The following is a 6,983-nucleotide window of genomic DNA, read 5'->3' as shown; positions in this document are numbered from 1 at the left end:
ATTAAATTAGAAGAAAATGTTTTTTTTTCTTTTTTACTTTTATTATAGTGGTGGTGGTGGGAAGACTGAAGAGTTTTCTATTACGATTGGAGTGCATCAAGGTTCCGCACTAAGCCCATTTCTTTTTGCCATCGTTATGGATGAACTAACAAGTTCACTTCAAGATGGTATACCATGGTGCATGCTGTTTGCAGATGATATTGTGTTGGTTGATGAGACGAAAGAAGGAGTGGAGATGAAGTTGGAACTATGGAGGCAAACTCTAGAATCTAGAGGCTTTAAGTTGAGTCGAAGTAAGACAGAATATTTGGAGTGTAAGTTTAGCGGCCGTAGGAGTAGGGAGGCAGGGACAATCACCCTAGATGGGAGAGTTGTTCAGGCCTCGGATTGCTTCCGGTATTTAGGATCTATTATCCAAACGGATGGAGAAGTAGATGAAGATGTTGCTCATAGGATTAAAGCTGGTTGGTCGAAGTGGAAGAGTGCTACGGGTTTCCTTTGTGATCCCGGCATGCCTAATAGATTGAAGGGAAAATTCTACCGGACGGCAATTAGACCAGCATTGTTATATGGTACGGAGTGTTGGGCAGTGAAACACTGCCACATCCATAAGATGTCGGTGGCGGAGATGCGTATGTTGAGATGGATGTGTGGTCACACGAGAAAGGACCGGGTGCGTAATGAAATAATTAGGACAAAAGTAGGGGTCACATCTATTGAGAATAAAATGAGAGAAAACCGACTAAGGTGGTTTGGCCATGTGAGACGTAGAGCGCTTGATGCGCCGGTTAGGAGAACCGAAGAGTGGCAAAGGGATGTAGTGGTGAGGGGTAGGGGAAGACCTAAGCAAACTTGGAGGAGGGTGATCGAGAGTGATATGAGTTTATTGGGAATTGAGGAAAATATGGTAGTGGATAGGACGGAGTGGAGGGAGCGAATCTGTATCGCTGACACGACTTGATTTTCACGGTTTTATATGGTGGTTCATGTTAGCCGACCCCGAATCATTTCGGAACTAAGGCTTTGTTGTTGTTGTATAGTGGTGGTGGTGACGTGGAGAGGAGTGGTCAGTAGTGATCAGGTACTTGGTGGATTCGTTGTAAAAAGATAGTTCCCATGCAATCTGCTCCGTTCGCTGCGCTTAAAACGAAATCAAAATCGGAAAGGTCTGATCTTGTTGGCTCTGACACTATATTTATGAATTATGAGTGGCTCACAACCTGTACATAGTTTTGGTTCCTATGGATCGTTGACCACTGGAATTTTATCTTTTTTCCTTGGAGAATGTGGCCGTGTGTAAACCCAACCTAATCCTTTGGATTTTACTACATTCATTCCAAAACAATTCACAATTTTCACAAATTTTCTTATTTTATGGGTGTTGTTAAACCCAGCCCCAAATTCCCACCCCTAGTCCCGTGAAAGGACGAAAATACCCTTTCATGGGTTTTGGGGAGGAAAAAACTATTTTTTTGATCTCCCGACATGCGGGCGTGTGACTATCACGCCTCACCGTGTGGTCGGGCGTGATAGCCCCACGCCTCACCGTGTGGTCGGGCGTGATCGCTACACGCCCGACCACACGGTGAGACGTGGGGCTATCACGCCCGACCACACGGTGAGGCATGATAGTCACACGCCCGCGTGTCGGGAGAGCAAAAAAAAATAGCTAGCCTGCTATTGAATTAAATCCGTAAATACCTGTTACGTAAAAAAAATTAGTCCGTTGTTGAATTAAACCCGTAAAAAAATTAGTCCGCTAGTTCATATCTAGACGACGAGCAGGTGACGGGACGGATTTTCCCCCGATAGTAGGCCGCTCCGTCTACAAAATTACACTAAATTAATCTAAAAATTTAACATATAAATTATAATCGAATTAATATCAAAATTTCATATATAAATTAAACCCCAAATTAATGTAAACATTTAACAATTTAATTAAAACGTAAATATATTTTTTTTTTTTTTAAAAAAACATTTCAAAAACCCCTCGGACGTATGAACATCACGCCCGAACCATAGGTCGGGCGTATGAACATCACGCCCGACCTATGGTGCGGGCGTATGAATATCACACCCAACCTATGATGCGGGCGTGATAGCCTCACGCCCGAACCACATGTCGGGCGTGATATTCATACGCCGGAACCGTAGGTCGGGCGTGATGTTCATACGCCCGACTGCGATTCCGGCGTTTTTAAAAAATCACCCACAGATTCAATTTTTAACTTAAATCAAAAAATCAAAAACGGTAAATCTTATTATTTTCGCTTTCCCTTTACGGTTGTTGTTACATTCCATGTTTTGGTTCACAAATTAGTCCGGATTTGATCAAAGAGTGTGTAAGGTATTTGAGAGGTTTTGTGTTTTTTCAAATTTTGGGTAAAGGGTAGTTTGGTCTTTTACGGGGCTAGGGGTGGGAATTCATGGCTGGGTTTAGTAATCCATAATTTTATTTAGGCTTAATACACACGCGGCCCTTTGAACTTATCTTTTTTATTTTATTTTACCCCTTAAACTTAAAGGACTATCTATTGATCCCATAAACTTCCAAAAAACTCATCTAATTTACCCATCCTCTCCGACGTGGCGCTGATCTGGTAAAATACAAAGTTGTAATAATCCAAGCGCCATGTCGGAGTGGAGGAGTAAATTGGATGGCTTTTTGGAAGTTTAGGGGGTCAATAGATTGTCCCTTAAGTTTATGGGGTAAAATGAAAAAAAAGGACAAATTCAGGAGGATCCGTATGTATTAAGCCTTTTATTTATTATTTATGAGATTTTTTTAAGGTATTTTTTTTGTTTATAAAAATGCATATATTCCATTAGATTAAAGAGTACGGACATATCACGAAATTAAGATGAATAAAACTTTCAATCCATATAGGCTATAGCCAATATAAGATTTATAGATGGAATAAAAGAGACTATGAGGGTGTTTGTTAATCTAATTTTCAACTCTTATTTGTCTTTTCACTTTATAAAATAAAAAATACACGGGTAATTTATACAAGACAGTTTGTTGCCAAAGTTTATAATCTATTTGAGAGAATAAAATTATTATACCACGTAAAAAGTAATGTACACAATCGAAATTTTTATAAAACACTCATTAAATTAATCAACAGAAATTTTACTATATTTCGAGAATAATACGCTCAACTAGTTAAAATGTACCTATTTAGGTTTGTGAATTTATTTGGTGTCATGAAATGTTTTATCTTCTTAAATAGGAGAAATAAAAATTGTGTTGGTATATAAATATGGGGTTGATTGAATTGAAGACACATTTTATACGTGGGTAAAGTATAAAAACAAGAAAAGAAGTGTGGTTTGACAATAGAAGGGTTCCTTTTTGCCTGCCTCTCCATTTCAACGAAGGAGACACAAAACAATTAGCTGGATTGCAAGTATGTTTGCTTTCATGGGTGGTGGGGTGGGCTCCTACCAAGTGGCCTATGGCATCCTATCCTATGCATTATCAATGCTCAATTAATGAATTAAGGGCAAAAATAGCCACCTAATTGGTAAATGTTGGTCCCGTGTGATTAGTTTCAAGAGGGTTAGGAATTAATTTAAATTTTTCGCTTAATTATACTGACTTAATTGATTCTTCAAGTTACTTAACTTAGGTTAGGTCAGCACGACCGAGAGATGTAAGACAGCTTTAGTCAGATGCTGACTAGAACTGTTTTACTTGTGAGTTGAGAATTAACACTTGAGGTCAGTTTCCAACTCAGCATCAAGATTACTCAGTGACAGCTTTTACAATTTATATCCTGAGCAATTTAATTAAGCAACACATACATATATATTGAGAAAGAGGGTTAGAAATTACTCAGCAAGATTTATCCTGGTTCAGCCTCTCGCCTACGTCCAGTCCCCATAATCCCGCCGGGCTTTTTCAATCCAATACTGAGCTCTTTAAAGGTAGAGCACAAACCGTTTACAAGGCAGTTGAATATGCAAGAGTACCTTCCTCTATTCGTCTACTCAACTCCTACTGAGCGCTATAACCAAACACTCAGATTTCTCTACCGCTGAGCACTTAAAACCGAGTACTCAGCACCACTCTCTCAATCTTTTACAATTGATACAAACTTGTTCTTTCTAGATGAAGAACACTTTAGATGATTACAAAATCAATCTAGCTTTTACACAGAAATGGAAATTTGGTGTAAGATCTTTTTCTTTTTTGAATGTGCTTTGTATGTATGCTCTTTTTCTCTTTTTGTTTCGACAATCGGCAAAGGATCCAAGAATGAACTTGTCCTTTTATAGTTGAAATCTGAAGTCTCAATCATTTGAATCTGGATCTATCCGTTGGATTCAAACGGCTCTTTCTTGCGTCATTGTTATGGTCAGCTTCAGATTTGCAGGCCAATCCTGTCGTCTGATTTTAGCAGGCGTCAGGCTTGTCTTCTTCCGGCAGGTTCGTCTTCTAACGCCAGTTCATCTTTTAGCTAACGGACAGTTGACACATGCATCTCGAAATTGACTCTGTGCGTGATTCCAAGGCTTCTGTTATTGGTGCAGACAGTTATCGGATCTTGTCTTTTAGCAAACGGATCAATCGCGCTATCCTGACGAACACTCAGCTTGACTTTATTGACATTGCTTTTGTTCTTTGTTTCTGAGTCATATTCTTACTCAGCTTTTGTGGTCAGCTTCGTCTGCAAGCATTAGTTCAGAGGAAGACTTCTCTTCTTTGATACTGAGTTGCGTTCCACTCAGCTTATTTGGTCAGCTCCATCTTCAACCGTTTGTTCTGAAGATGAATTTTCTTCAATTATACTGAGTTACACTTCACTCAGCTTGTGCTGTGTTCTCATGCTGACTTCGTACTGTCTTACTTTTTATTTCTGTTTTTATTTATACTTATACTCAACATTGAACAAACATATTAGTACAATTAAATCAAAGCACTTAAATTTAATTGCCTCTTAATCATGGATTAACCTAATCATTTTGTCAAATCAAAATCATGTAGAAAGGCGTTTCAACAAACTCCCCCATTTTGATGTTGGCAAAATATTTAATTGTGGAACTCAACATTGAGATTCCCCATGATTGAAATTCTTTTTTTTATACTTCTGAAGTTATCCCCCGTAAGGGTTGCATCTATTTACTTAAATTAACTCTAAACCTTCTAAGATTTAATTCAGATGAGCCTAAGTCAGCTTTCAGAAGAGTTCAATGCTTGACACATGTGTTTACTCAGTTTGATACATAGTCAGTTTAGGTATCAGAGTTATGAAAGGATGTATCAGAGCTAATGTGTACTGAGTATGGTCCTTTTAATTTTGTTTGTTTGTTCATTTAAGATAGATCAGCACAAAGCACAATAAGTAAGTAAGCATCACATAAGATTTGTCAATTTGAATAAAGGATGCATAACTATATAGATGGTCAGCATTAACAAAATAGAACACGCCAGATAAAACTACAAGTCAAAAACTAAGACTAGCTAATCTATTTCTTCATGTTGACTTGAGCTTGGTTAGCTAGCCCTTTGCCTTTGGCGTTTCTTTGTTGCTGACTCTGAGTTGCAGAACCAGATGCCTCCCCCGTTTTCTACTGAGTTCCAGCAGCGTGCTTTTCTTTCTCCCCCGTTTTGCCATCATCAGAAGATGGAGGAATAAATGTCTCGCGAAGAACAACACGAGTTAGTTTGGCTGAGTATGCTTGGAGTTGACTCCTACTCTCCCGAAGACCGTCAAAGACTACCATGCCATCATCCAGAGTGGCAGCAGGGATCCTAATGTTAGCATTTAGCATGCTCAAGAGATACTCCTGTGATTTTGATGCGCTCTCACCTAAGGTTAGATGGGAACTCACTAAGGGATAAGTGTACCCCGTCGTTATCAAGTAATAAATTTCTGGTTTAAGTCCAGGTTATCGTCCACAGGATTTATTTCTGCAAGTACTGAGCTACTCGATCTCGGACGTTATCTAGCTTTAGGGGGTTTTGAGTTTGTTTGATTAAATTAGTCTACTCCTAGGTTGAATTACGCTACTTCTAGCTAAGTTATCCAATTCTAACTAAGTTATTCTACGCCTAATTAAGTTACTCTACCCCTAATTAAGTTAAACTACTCCTAAGTGATCTTTTACCAATGCAATTAGCCGAAGGAACATGAAGGGATACGATGATAATGAAAATAGAATGTTTAAACAATTGAATTGAAACCTAAGTCACTTGTGTCCAAGGCGATTAACCCGACCTATCCTCCTAAAGTCCCTAGTTCGTGATTCCCTTGTAAGGCCGAAACTAGCTCTAAGGCTCAGTAATTTGGGCTTAATCTTCTATAGGGTCGTCAATCCTATAGGCACTGACTAGGTCAGATTCAGCTCGCAATATGTGCCAACCTAATTTTGGGATTATCGAATGAGTTAAACCAATCAGACAAAGCGTAAGACAAAGATTAAAACATCAAAACAATTGAATAAACAAGAACTATAATATATATCAAAGATGGAAACAATGTCACGAAGTTACAATAAACCTAGAATTCATAGCATGTATCAGAGGCTAGACAGAATGTAAAAGAAGAAAAATCCCTTTCAGGGAACCTGTCTACCAATGCAGGCGTCTTTCTAGGATTTAAGGATGAAGCTTGAGCAATCCTCGGTGAATGGAGCTTCGGAGGTGTCTTCAATGGATGTTTGAATGATATGGAGGAGGTGGAGAGGATTTCTCAAGGTGAAAAGCTAAGAAAATTACAAAGGAAAAAGATGTTAATTTACATTGGAAAAACTCTATTTATAGGCGTGGCTCGGCCCTCTTTTTGACCTATTTTCGTGTCCTTATTGATGTAGGAAGTCGTGGGGTCCGTCGTGGCATCGTGGGGGCGGAATTGGTCTTTTTGACCAATTCCCGCAGGTCTGCTCGCCGAGCAGGGCGAGCTGCTCGGCGAGCAGGCGCTACTCGCGACGAGCAGCGCCCTGCTCGCCCGAGCAGGCCTCTGGTGGCCTGCTCG

The sequence above is a fragment of the Euphorbia lathyris genome, chromosome 2 (genome assembly GCF_963576675.1).
Source record: "Euphorbia lathyris chromosome 2, ddEupLath1.1, whole genome shotgun sequence".
Lineage (NCBI taxonomy): Eukaryota > Viridiplantae > Streptophyta > Magnoliopsida > Malpighiales > Euphorbiaceae > Euphorbia > Euphorbia lathyris.
This window is presented reverse-complemented; position numbering follows the sequence as displayed.